A 13,898-nucleotide genomic window follows, 5' to 3' on the forward strand; every position below is an offset into this window, starting at 1 on the left:
TTTGCACAGTATAGCAAAGAGAAAGCCCCACTCGTGACTTTCAAAGGCTTTTTCTGCATCCAAGCTCAATATGCATGGCCCACTGGGTCTCCCATAACATGTTCCATAAGGTCCAAGGTCTTCTGAATTGCATCAGGGCCCCGTCTACCTGCTATAAACCCCATTTGGTCTGGGTGGACAATGCGGTGCAATTTTCTTTCAAAGCGTGCCGCTAGGATCCATGTGAATATTTTCTCATCTACATTTAAAAGCGAGATGGGATGATATGGTAAGCAGTTGGCTGGGTCCCTTCCTTCATTTGAGATTACCGATATTAATGTCCTGCTGAACGTAGCAGGCGCCTGCCCCCAATCTAGGATGTGATTGTATAGCTTCACCATATGCTGTGACGGGATACCAGCATATTTTTTAAAGAACCCTATGGTGTATCCGTCCTCTCCCGGCGCCTTTCCATTCGAGCAGCGCGATATCACCACCTGTACCTCTTCGGTTGTTATTGGGCTCTCTAGGTGTTCCACCTCTGGGCATGTGAGCCTGGTCATATTCAGTTCCCTTAGATATTCCCCCACTATGGCTGACCCGCTGGGGGCTTTGGATTTGTATAGCTTCTCATAATATTGGGCGAAACCTTCAGCAATATCTTTTGGTGAGTCCCAGCTGCCCTCTTCTGGGTCTCTCAAGGGGGGCACCCATCTTTCTGCTATCTGTGCCCGGAGCCTGGCAGCTAGTAGCGCATCCGCCTTATCCCCTTTTTTTGTAATATTTATGTTTGAGGTACCTCAATTTCCACAGGGTTTCCCCCATTCCCAGCGCTTTCAACTCTGCCCTCTTTGATAGCAGTTCTTCCCTAATCTCATCTGTGTTTCCCTCTGTAGCATGCATCCTGTTCTCCCCCACCCACTATCTCTTTTCTCAATCTCTCTTCCTTCAGATCTTTCCCTTTTCCGCCTCGCACCCTCTCTAATCAGTAGCCCCTGCCAGGTTACATTTCCTGCATCCCAGACCACCCCTGTGCATTCTTCCCCAGTATCATTTAGTTCAAACAATTCAGTTATTTCCTTGGACTGCGAAGAGTGGGTCTCTCCAGAACGATTCATTACAGCGCCAGCTACTGTCTGGCCTGTGCAACCCTTCTATATCTAAGGTCATTATTTCCATATGGTGGTCGGTCCACCCCACGGCCTGATATTGCAACTCATCAGCCTCGTTCCCTGGTCCTTGTTTAAGAGTAGGTAATCGATCCTAGTGTATGTTTTGTGTGGGGTTGAGAAAAAGGTGTAGCCTTCCTCTCGTGGGTGCTGCCGTCTCCACACGTCCACTGGGCCGCATGTCCCTATTGCCCGCCCCAGGTGTCCCAGTCTATCTTCCCCTCTCTCTCGTCTCACCCCCCTCCCATTTCTGTACCAGGTTTCGTTTGCCTGGGAGTTAAAGTCCCCCCCAAACCACCTATGATAAACAGATCGGCTTCCAGCCCTGGTATCGCGTTGAGCACACTGAGTATAAATATTGCTTGCCCCTGGTTGGGCGCATATACCGCTGCCAGTAGTACTCTTGCCCCCTCCATGGTACCTTGAAGTATCAGCAACCTTCCTTCCAACAGATTTGTGGCCACACACTCCCGTAACCAGCATTGTTTATGTAAAACAATACCGACACCTCCTCTCTTGGTGTTCCCAGATACCCAGTGGACCTGTCCTATCCCCGCCCCACTTAGCGCCCGCTCTTCTCCTTGTATTAGGCACGTTTCCTGCGGAAAAAGCACATCAAGGGAGGCCCTTCGAAATTCCCTCGCAACTAGACGCCTCTTCATCAGGGAGTTTAGGCCTTTTGCATTTAACGTACCCACAACCAGACCCCTGTTTACTTGTGATTGCTCCACCTAGTCCTCCTTTTCCTCCTTTGCATGGTTAGTGACTCTCCCCTTTTCTCTTCTTCCCTGTCATGGAATCTACTTTTTCCTTGGCCAATGTCCTATTCCCTGGGGCTAAACACATTGCAGAAATCCCTTATTTAGTTTGTAACTTTAACTTGTGTTCAATAAGAGTTATTGAGACACGCTCTCTCCCACAGAGGGGCACTTTGGCGCTAAGACATTTCCCTCCCTCCCTCCAGCAGTCAATTTTCATACCTTTTCTTTCCACCCAATATTACAATTCTCTCTCCAGCCGTCACACTGTCTTTTCACTGCAGTTGTTCTCCTACGGCTGCTCTGGTGTTGTGGTTGTCTAATGAGGCGATGGTCCGTTCAGTCGCATGTATTTTCTGCCCGTTTGTCCTCTTTTCCTCCTCTCCGAGACTGGTGCAGATCTTGGCATTCCCTGCTTGTAGTCGGTCCCTCTAGGCCCCTCGATGCAGTCTCAATGTCCGCTGTGAGGTGACATAGGGCTTGCACCGCTTCATCCGCTGAGGTTATTCGTTAGTCCACCGCTTCTACCACAAATTGCAGTGAGAAAGGGTAGCCCCATATGTACCCGATGCCCTTTTCTTGTAGCCGCTTTGTGAGGGGCCTATAGTCTCTGCGCCTGGAGAGCGTGAGGTTGGAGAAATCTTGGTAGATTGTGACCTTTGACCCTTCTAAGTCCAATTCCCTTCGTTGCTTCGCCCTATTCAGTACATCAGTTTTGTCCTTGTAGCTCCGGAATTTTGCCACAACAGAGCGGGGGGCCACTCCCATATGGTTTACTTCCTCTAGGCGCTCTTTCAAGTTGCACCGGTTTTCCCCCTTCTGCTTCAAATAGGTGGTGCACTAGGGCCTTCACTCTCTCCTCTACTTGTCTCCGGGTTTCTCTTGCCATTTCTTTCAAGCCCATTATCCTTATGTTATTCCGTCTTTCTCTGTTTTCTCAGTCATCCATTTTCAGCATCACGTCTTCTGCTCCAAGTTCCAGTTCCGTCAACCTGGCATCAAGCCTCATTTCGACCATGTCTGCATTAAGTTGGTTGTGTTCCAGGCCCTCCACCTTGCCCTCTACCGTAGTCATCCTGCTAGTTAGGTTGGTCAGCGAGGCCTGTACATCTCCCCTGAGGGCCTTGATTTCTACCAGGATATGACCTGAGTCCTCCTTTGTCGAGAACAGGGACATGTCCATCTCTGTCATAATTTTCACCTCAAGGGCCTTCCTTGTTGACCCCCCTTGCTTCCCTGGTTGTGGCGTCATTCTGTCCATCTTTATCCTGCCGCCAACCCAGGTGTCCCCTTTGCTCCCTTCTGGGTCTTTTCTCTCTCCCTTTCTCCTTTGAGTCTTTTCCTCTTTCCTACTCACCCAGCCTCTGCTGTTGACTTATGCACCTTCTGCTCCCTCCACGGGCCCCCAGCCCTGTGTTCCTCCACTCTGCACCACCTTCAACGCTTCCCTTCTCTCCCCTCAGCGCCGGTGCCTTCTTTCACTGTCTCATCAGTGTGGAGCTTCCTCCTCTTCATGTCGTTCCGTCAGGCGGTGCTCCTGTGTCCAACTTCGGTTGTTTGGTGGCAGCATTTTACACCTCTTATTCTCTACTTATGTCCGTCTTAGCCAGGCCCCCGTCCCTCTTGTGTGTTGTGCGGTGGATTTTGGGGTAGCGTCCAGTGGTGGTTGCACCGCTTCTCCTCGACGTAGTTTTAAAGTCTTAATCAATCTGTAGGTTTGGCAGCACTGGGGTTGTTTCAGCTTCACCACTGTTCACTGTTTGTGTGCCTCACCACTCTATCTATGGGCTTCAAATTAGAGTGTGGGCCCCACTCTGCTTCTTCCTCGGGATTCCACCCCACTCTGCTCCTCCTGGCCGCTTTTCTGTGCTCCTCCTGGCTGCTTTTCTGGGCTTCTCCGGCCCCTTTCCATGTGTTTTGTAGTTTGTTGCCCATCATAGGACCAGGGGGCACCGGCGGGGGATCCACTACCTCTTGTATACTCTCTATCGGGCCTTCCTGTCCCCCCAGATGCTGTGGCGCGCCTCATACTCAACACTTGATTTCCTCCTTGCCCTGCTATGTCATAGAGTGCCCCCTCCCACAAGGGCTCCTGTGCACACTGCTGTGGCCCGTTCTCCCTGTCTAGGCTTCACTGGTGGCAGAGACTCCCGTGGTGTGTGCGCTGTGCTCTGTCCGAGCGCGGTGAAGCCCTCAGGATTTTTTCTGTTCCTCTGCCGTTTAATATTAGCCCCTGGGGGGTTATTGTCCCCTTGTGGATCCCTTCTGGGGGGCTGGGTCTCCTCCGTACCTTTCCGCCATTTGCCTGGGGTTCCCCTCTCCCCAGCCACACTTTCCTTTACTCTGCCGCTCGCTACGCGGCGGGGAGGGAGCTGCTGGGTGCCACTCCTGTGCCTGTCTAGCCTCTCCTTCCACCTTGCAGGCCTCTTCCTCCTCGCCTGCTCTCCACACTCCACTGGGGGGCCTCCCTTCACACGCTGGGGTTGCTCCTACCTTCTTTGCTGCCCAGCCCTCCCGCCTGGTTCACTATTGCATCTCCAGTTCCTCTTCTCTCCAGGCTGCAGCATTGTGCGGATTTCCTCTCTTTGTGCCTTACAGTGGCACATCTGTCTGGATCCCTCCACTGGCACCCTTCCTGCGTTTCGGCGTATGGGGCACACGCCTACGACCCTTCGCTCTTCCGCTGGGGCGCCCTGCCCCTCTTCTCGCCGTCGCCATTCCCACTGAGCACCTGGAGAGAGACACGGCTCCTCTACGCAGCTGTGTCTGTACCAGGATCCAGGCCGTCTCTCTGCTCCTTCTGTCAGGGGGCCTCTCCTTCGCCTTCCGTCTCCGTTCTCTCTTTGCAATCCACGTTCCCTCTTTCACCTGCCATTCCCCGAACTCCTTTCGCCGACACCTACTTCTAGACACCTTATTGCTTATATTTTCCAGGTGGAAGTGCTCCGTATCATCTTTCTTGCTGGAGAGAGCGGGAGCTGTAAGATTATATGGCCATTTTCTCCCGCGCCCCCCTAGTGGTCTCTAACTTCAGTTTTGAGTGATTAATCTTGAGACGCTTGCGACTCATGGATAGCTTAAATCCTTGAATAGTGGAACCCAAATCATTGCCCAATCGTAGAGTGACCTGGGGGGGGGTCACACGCATACATGTAATAAGACAAACCTTGAGATCCTGCATGAGCCTTCTATAAAGGTTAAATGTTAAAGCCGGCTAAGCAATGGGGGAGGGAAGTGGTTAGTTCGTTAGAGGGCAAGAACATCTGCCTGCCTTTGTCTAAAATAATAGAATTGCCCCAGCTGATGACTGTGCAGATGCCACCTCTCCTTTTCACACCTTCTGCATGCGCTTACAGCCTTTTCCAACATGAATACAATAAGGCAGGTACTGGTAAGTTTGCTTCTTTTCATTTTTTTGCATGTTGAGCTTTTCCTAGAAGCTCTAAATAAAACATACAAAGCCAGTCAGCACTTATGTAAGCTGTGGTAGCAGCCTAAAACTCCAAGAAAGCTAGACGTCTGTATTATGGCATGTGGATGATTTCTGTTGGGAACTCAGTTTGGTATGAGGCAAAGTTTCCATTGGTCACAAGTTTCGGTTTATAGATCTCAGAAGAAGTCGCAGGACCTGATACTCCCCTCCAGTGAAGCTTGGTAACATCCACAGACCAAGAAACAACGGTTAAGATTCGACCTGCACACTGTACATTCACTCTTTTTCAAACTATGAAAGCACCCGAGTAGGATATTGCCCCTATGATCAAGCTCTGCCATGCCACAGTACTTCACGCTCTCTGTATTCTAGCTTGCAAGGTTTTTACTTTTCAATGGTTATTCTGCGTTTAATCATGCATATAGTGTATTTATCTAGCTACTGATTTAAAGGTTGCTTTCAGCTGTTTGTATACATCTACAGTTAAAATTGCTCAGCATCCCACTAGTTTAATGCATGAGCCATCACACCCTAAAATCGTCTAGGATTTGCTCCTCAACATGCTACCTGGGCTTTGTGCGCTACTGTACTAAATCCCTTCTCGACTCTGTAAAGAGTTTTATACTTGTACCTATCTGCTGAATAGAAACTTTTCTGAAAAGCAGAGGATGGTCGTTTTCTCAGTTGACGGAGCAAATGTTTCTTATAATCTCCAGAGATTGCAAACAGTTTGAGCGCTTATTAGAGCCAATACGCACTGAACAGATGGGGGGAGGAGAGCTCAGAGGATCATCTTGGCCTGTAGGAAAGATGGCCCCATCTAATTGGTCAATCTGCATGTTTTTGAGATTAAGTATGCAATTAACTGCCAAACTGTTATTGTTTAATATCAATTCCTATCTCATGCATTCAGTATCTGTGCAACAATTGTTGCAGCCATGTCTTTATTTCACATCCAAATTGATAGTTGCATTTGATCATAAATCACTCATTGTGCATGCATACAGCACAGCACCCCATAGCATACAGCTGAATCCCACAAAAAATGTGGTCCGGCTGTTCACATAATGCCTACTACTAATACTATATGCCTATACAGTACACATGTAGTATAATGGAGCCCTCAATTGTGGACGTTTGCCAAAGGGGTTCATAATCTTTTCCATTCCCCTTGCGCCTTCGGTGCTGCGCCCCGTAGCATACAGCTGAGTCCCACAACACATTCTATCGAGCTGTCACATAGTCACTGACGTAGTACTCCACAGCTCGCTAATCGACCCCCAATTATGCAATTACCCCAGGTAAAAAGCGAGGTGTTATAGTAAGCCCACAAGAGACTCATCTTTACTTACTCATAACTGCACCCAATTACAAAGCACCTCATCGCCATCATCATCTCAGACCCTACTTACAGTGATACATCAGATGGAAAAACTGCAACTTTCAGGCATCAAACGTCTGTCCTCTAACCATTAACTTCAGAATGAGCAGATCATCTTCTCTGAGCCCTTGGCCACTTTTCTCTCTGCCAGCAGGCACCACTAAAGGACCCTTGATGCACTTGAATGAAAGTCAATTTATCACCAAATGGATACCACCCCTTCAATTCATCTCATCACATCTAGCTGAATTTCTGTGCATCTCTGTAGGACCTGTCCGCAGCAATCTCCGATCTCACTCTATCCTCAACACCTGATCATCGCGAGCCCTGTGATTTCCTCGATTGATCCTAGTTACTCTCATAATCTGCAACTGCACAACAATGACCCATAGCAGTGACCCGAGCTTCAAGAAATTGCAGCCCTATACCATGCTCCTTAATGGTAAACATACTCTTGATTTTCTCCTTCTTCCCTCCTTTCTCCTTTTCCCCCTTCGCTCGCTCCTCAAACAACTTATAACTCAGTTCAAGGTTACTGGAAGAACTTCTTTGATGACGCTCATTCGGATCTTCGCGGATAAAAGACAGCAAATCCTTCTTGTTGGGTATAGTTACAATGTCGCTTCGGTCTGACCTGACTTTGGGCCATTGATCGTTGTACCTATAATATCTCAAAATGTTGCTTCTGCTTCTATATCTCCACTCCTAGACTTTACAATCTCTGGATAGGCAAGTGGACCATTTCCACAAGATCCTAATATCTTTTGTCTAATAACCAAATATGGCCAACAGCTCAAAACTGAGAGCCTACAAATGGTGCACCAAAAACCAACTTATCAGATCCTCAGACACCACCTTTACCCTCCAACTGCCCCCTATTGACCAGTTGTTCGAAACTCTCCACCACTACCTCGTGCAGCCTGTCCTCAGTCTCCACCAAGACCTGCACTGAACCACCCCCCACCCTCACTCCTTCACGTCCTCCTTTATCCCTGAACCTACCATATTATTGTGGTCCACTCGCCCACCCTCACCAGACACGAATCCCGGTGTTTCCCTGCACCACTTCTGCTTCATGGGTCATCCCATACCGACGTTCATAAAACATACCCCTGCTCCCTTCAACCCATACATACACATCCCACCCTGATCCGATCCCCCTTGCCCATCCATTTGTACCAACAACAACCCACGCATGGCAGGTCCACTGCACTCTCATTACACACCTCACCCCACATACACTACACTTCATTCTACCATCCTCCACATCTCCACTCTCTCTTCTCAGAAGACCCCCAACCCAACCCTACTCCCCCCCCCTTAGGACCCATTCACGAGAGAAGTCCTTCCACACTCTCGCTATCCCCATCCACTTTAACCGCCACACACTACATGCCGACCCATTAATCCTGATTCCTACCATCACTTCACACCCCTTCCATAATCCACTCCCAGTCTCAAACTATGACTCCATATCACAACCTCCACACAGTCTGTGCCGGACGGACCTTGCCGTCTAATAACCTAGAACGCCTACCATCAATGGAACACCTTCTCAACTCGCCTCACACACCTTCACGGGCTTCCCATTCAGCCACCCCAATCGCTACACCCCTGTCTACTTTAACTGCTAAAGCATCCTCTCCCCTCGTGGCTCCCCTTTCATCTACAAGAAGTAACTCTTCACATTCCAACCCCTTTGCCGGGTACAGTGCTCCTATCAGATCCTCACTGAGCAACCACTACCTACATCATAGCCCACCAGTCTGGTCCTCTCCTACCAACTTCAACTGCCTCAACCAAAACTACATAGCACCGACTTCATCCAGCATAACCCTCTCGACTTCATCTATGCATCCCAACCTGATCTTCGCTACACATTACTAGCTAATTTGAGAAAAAAGTTTGTTTCCACTCCCTATTCATCGGATCTCCCCCTACTCTCACACGTACACACCCTTGGTGGCGACCAAAATCTGAGCAAGATTTCTCAAAACCCTTCCACCTATGAACCACCCCCCCCCCAACTAAAACAAAAAAACACACACATCTATACACACTCCCTGTCCCCTACATCCCTAGATCCAGTGAAATCCCCCCTCAGTATGCTCAACCCCCGCTCGCAAGCCAACCACTCTTAGCCTAGAACAATAGGAGAGTCTCTCCTGATCGCCCTCATCCATTTTCACTACAGACTCTCACTCATTACCCAGACAGTCTCCCTGCAATTTGATCACTAATTTATTTCAACCAGATATAGAATCTTTTATTTCAACCACTGCCCACCACATCAACTCTTCAACTCACGGCGATCAGCAATCATCAGAGAGGTTCTGCCATCCCAGCCCTCGCAACTCAACCCTACAGGCCATATGCCATTACCAAATGCCAACAGCAATTACTGCCAATAACACCCCACCCGACCTCTCCACAGCACACGAGCCCACAAAAAACGAATAAAAAGCATCTTTAAGCGCATAGTCATCATTGACAAACCAGTCTCTAAAAATTGACATAATATATATGACTTAAACACTGCAGTGTTTCCAGGCATCTTATTTATCACTGAAACCTGGTTCTCCCAAGTCTTCCTACCAATTGCACATGAGGCCTTCCCACCGGGATACAAATTGTCAGAAAACTTCAACCTTGTCCCTCAGCCGCCTCTTTAACCCCATCACAACCCCCTGCAATAATTTCACTTTTCCTCCTCTCCACTCACCCCCACATAATTCAACAACTTCCTGTCAAACAGCTGACATGCAGGCTCCCCAAGAGACCCTTGCCATCCTGCCCTGCTTAGAGATCTCTCCTCAACTAGTGCGGGCAATCTTGCACTTTCCATCTTTCCACTTTCGTGCCTAGAAACACTTGTATACAGGCGCCTTATAAATGACTTATCACTTCATTTTTAACACTTCATTTACTTCAGGCTTTTTCCTGCAGAATTTAAAACCGCCTACATCAAGCCTCTCCTTAAAAAGGCTACCCATGACCCTCTTGACGTGATGAATTACAGACCCATCTCGAACAACGGATTCATAGCCAAATTGGCAGACCGAGCTGCATATATTCACAATTTAGCTGTTTTTCTGAATCCAACAACATCCTAGCCTCTGCTCAATCAGGCTCCAGAGCCCTACAGGGAACCGAATCATGCTTAGTCTCCATCTGGGATGACCTTAAGACACACAGAAATAGACTGAAGCGTTGCCCTCATCCTTCTCGACCTCTTGGCAGCCTTCAACACCTTAAACTACTCGATTCTCACCAATAGACTACACAATTTAGGCATTAGGGATTTAGCTCTGAACTGGATTGCATCTTTCCTCTCTAACAGATCACAAAATGTACACTTACTGCCATTCTCCTCCTGCCCTGTCCGTCACGGGATACCCCAAGCTGTCTCACTCTCCCCACTTCTCTTTATCTTCTACCTGAGACCCGCTGCCTGGCCTTTTACGATTCCACAGGCTATAGTGCTATAACTACACTGACGACACCCAACTAACCTTAAAAATCAATCCTGCCCGACCTTCCAACCTGCCTCTCTGAGATCGAAAATTGGATGGCGGCGAATCACCTACTCGTCAACCCCTGGCAAAATTGAGATCTTGGTATGTGGAAAACCCACCCTCAACCCATCCCCTCGCCCGCTTCACTAGGCCCTTAACCGCCCTCTCCCCCCACCTAACACAGTTAAAAATCTCAGCTGTCTTATGGACTCCAACCTGATGCTGAAACATCACATCAACTATGGTAAAAAGCTGCATCCTCAGACGCATCTTCCCTTTCCTATCCTTTCCTCACAGTCACTACAATCATTGCTATCATCCTGTCACACCTAGATTATGCCAACACCCTATAACTTCGAGCTCCCGGCTTTCACCTGTCCAAATTTTAAGTCCAAAATACTGTGAATAGATTGCTTTTACACCTAGGACCAAGAGAGCAAATATTGCCTGTCCTCTAAGTACTCCATTGGCTTCTGACTGGTCTTTTAAAGCGATGTGTGTCACCCAGCAAGCCTTCTACAATAAAGGTCCTAAATACCTGTAGCAAACGTTTTTGCGATATAGGGCCTACAGAAACAAGAGGCTCAGCCCTCCTACTCAGAATGCCAGTGACCAAATCAACTCATGTTGGTGGCACCTCCTTCCCATCTCAAGCTCCCAAAACTGGGAACTTACTCTCTGTAAACATCCTAATAGAAGACCACCACCTCTTCAGGCAAGCCCTCAAAACTTGACTCTTCCCCCGCAGACTCAATCTGATTACCTTGCACCGCTCAATAACTACCTGCAAACAATTTGATACATGCTTCCACATCCAGGGCTACCTCCCCCTCTAAATCTTTCCCACTCACAGCTAACTTAATCCATCCCACAGCCTGCTTTTATAATCACCGGACCTGCTCTGTCTTGACTGGAGGGACAGGCAACTTTGAATATAATTGTGCTTTCTTCAACATTCGTGTCTAGCGTCAATGGAGCATCCCGATCCTGAAGCTGTTCATGACTTGTCGCTCCCCACCTCCCCTCTCTAGAAGTTCTGCTTTGCTTCAGAGCCCACACCGCTGCATAGCCCTCTTCAGCCTGACATGTCCTAAGGGCTTTTCAACCAGTGAACATGGTTGAACGCAATCCTCAACCTCAAACCTATCCCCCTTTTGGTTGGATCCCATCCGTCACTTTTATTGTGGTATTAGGATAGGCATGTAGTACCGGAGGGCTAGTACTCCTGATACACTCACGTTCAGGACGGTCACGCTGGACTACAGTAAAGACTGTGAACAAGAAAACCCGACCTAATAGTGAACAATCATATCTATTCAAGGGGATTGGGTCCTCCGACGTATTCCATATCTATGACAGTAATCACCACAGCTGTGCTGCTTCGGAAAATCTTTCTGCGTCCTGCGTCGATGACGTCGATACGCCGCTCTCGAGGACCTCCTCCGACGGCCGACGTCACTGGATGTTATAAGTAGGACGCACGACGCCCGTAGCCTCAGTTCCGTTTTTTCCGCGAACGTGTTCGCTTCGGAGATCTCGGCGTGCCTCGACTCTTTGGAGTTTCTGTTCTTTCGGTGGCTCGCACCTGTTTGTTTGTGTAGTAAAAGTCCTTTGAGATGTCTACCTCTTCTTCCACCCCGCGTCCGGGCTTCAAGAAGTGCGGGGACTGCGGGTCCAAGATGTCGGTGACGGACTTGCACGACGCCTGCCTCTGGTGCCTCGGGGAGGCTCATGACACGGATGATTGTATCAACTGCCAGTCGCTTACGTCCAAAGCCTTGCAGGAGCGCAACAAGAAACTGTCAGTTAGTAAGGTGTCCAAGCCCCGGAAGTCAAGGTCCACGGGGCTTTCGACGGACGATTCGAGGGGCGACTCTCCGCATTGTCGTCGGAAGTCCAGTGGGTCTCGGTCCCAGAGTGGGTCCCGCCACTCCTCTGCCTCTTTGAGGCACTCCTGGAAGCGCCGTCATCGGTCGCCTTCCCTGTCCTCATCCGAGGACTCCGCCCGTCGGCGGGTCGCTTATCCCACCAAGCATGTGACGCTGGAGGAATGGGCTTCCTTCGGTAAGAAAATGCTAGCGATTCTCCAATCGCAGGGTACTGGTCCGTCTGCGCCTCCGAGTGGGGTCAGTCATGATCGGACTAGAGACACCGCTTGTACGCCTTCGGGCTCGGGTGGTCGGCACGATTCGCGGGAGCGGTCCCGCTCGGACAAGGGGAATCGGTCTAGTCATGCCCGTTCCAGGTCCTCGACACGCGCGAGACCGTGTGAGCCTGTGATATCTTCGAGGAAGATGTTGACGCCTGTGGCGCCGAGGTCGTCGAGGGACTCTCTCGATGCTCCGCCTCTGAGGAAGTCGTCGACGCCATTGGCGCCCAGGATGTCGAGGGACATGCTTGGGGCTCTGCCCTCGAGGCCTGTGTCGACGCCGTCAATGCTGTCGGCGCCGCGTTCGGGGTCGACGCTGATTCACTCAACGCCTTTCGAGGCTGTTTCGACGGGGGTACCCCGGGGCATGGTGGAACCCCCTAGAAAGGCTCTGGCCAAGGTCAAGCATGGCTTTGTTCCCCATTCTGTGCCCACTTTCCGCCGCCATCCTGACTACATTTCAGAGGTGGATGAGGGCTCTGATGATGGCATGGTTCTTGATACGGTGCCAGATGAGATTCTCTCGGGCCATAGCCAGATTGAGGACCTGCGTCAGTCGATGCACAACAGTAGTATGGACACCTCCCCGGAGGTGGATTTTTGTAGGCCTGAGCCTGGCACCCATGCTGACTCCTTGTACCGGCGCCTTATATCTAGGGTCACTGAGTACTTGGGGTGGTCTGCTCCCCCAGGGGATTTTCTTCAGGATGACCTCACGGATATCCTCGACCAAGGTCCTCCAACTGACCCGGTACTGCCGTTCCATATGGCTCTACAGAGGAGGGTGGCGGTGGCTTGGACTGCTCCGGAGAGTCTCCCGGCAGTGGGCAAGTCTTTGCCGCGAAAATACCGCCCAGCCAGTAGCGACCCCTGCTACTTGACCAAGCACCACACTCCGGAGAGTTTGGTGGTGCAGGCGGCTACGGCCCCAGCAAAGCAGGCGTCGTATCCAACCATCCCCCCTGATGGGGGCGACAAGCGTTTTGATGGTTGGGCGAAGAAAGTGTTTTCTTCAGGGGGTATGGCTCTTCAGGCGGCCAACTCCATATGTGCCTTGTCACGTTTCATGCACACTCTGTGGAACTGTTTCCTTAGCGGCTGAACATATTCCCGAAGGGGACAAACAGGATGGTTTTCTTGGTGTGATCCAGGATGGCAAGGACGCCATGTGTGAGGCCGTTCAGTCGGGTTTGGACATGGCAGATTGCGTCAGCCGGTCCATGGCGGCGAGCACCGTAATACGCAGGTTTGCGTGGTTGCGGAAGTCGGGGTTTGCTCCTGATGAACAGCCCCGGCTCCTCAACATGCCCTTTGACGGTGAACATCTTTTTGGCAGCAAGGCTGATGAGAGCCTTGAGAGGTTGCAGACCTCCAAAGCTGCAGCAAAGTCGTTGGGTGCTGCAGTTCGCCAACCTCCGCCTTTTCGTCCTAGGGGACAGCAATGGAGGGGAGGTTCCTTTCGTTATTACTCATCCTTTGGTAAAGCGAGAGGAGCTGCCAGTCAAAGGGGCCAC

General features: G+C 50.2%; 2 protein-coding genes across 4 annotated transcripts in view; one reads left to right on the forward strand and one right to left on the reverse strand.

Annotated features, from left to right (window-relative positions):
* The window catches only part of TFB1M (transcription factor B1, mitochondrial), a 725,212-nt gene that overhangs the window by 444,194 nt on the left and 267,120 nt on the right, over nt 1-13,898 (forward strand). The gene's annotated exons all lie outside the window — the stretch shown is intronic.
* Nucleotides 1-13,898, reverse strand: part of CLDN20 (claudin 20) — a 161,690-nt gene that overhangs the window by 119,704 nt on the left and 28,088 nt on the right. The gene's annotated exons all lie outside the window — the stretch shown is intronic.

This window comes from Ambystoma mexicanum, chromosome 4q (genome assembly GCF_040938575.1).
Source record: "Ambystoma mexicanum isolate Mex_15411 chromosome 4q, UKY_AmexF1_1, whole genome shotgun sequence".
In the NCBI taxonomy this organism is placed as follows: Eukaryota; Metazoa; Chordata; class Amphibia; order Caudata; family Ambystomatidae; genus Ambystoma; species Ambystoma mexicanum.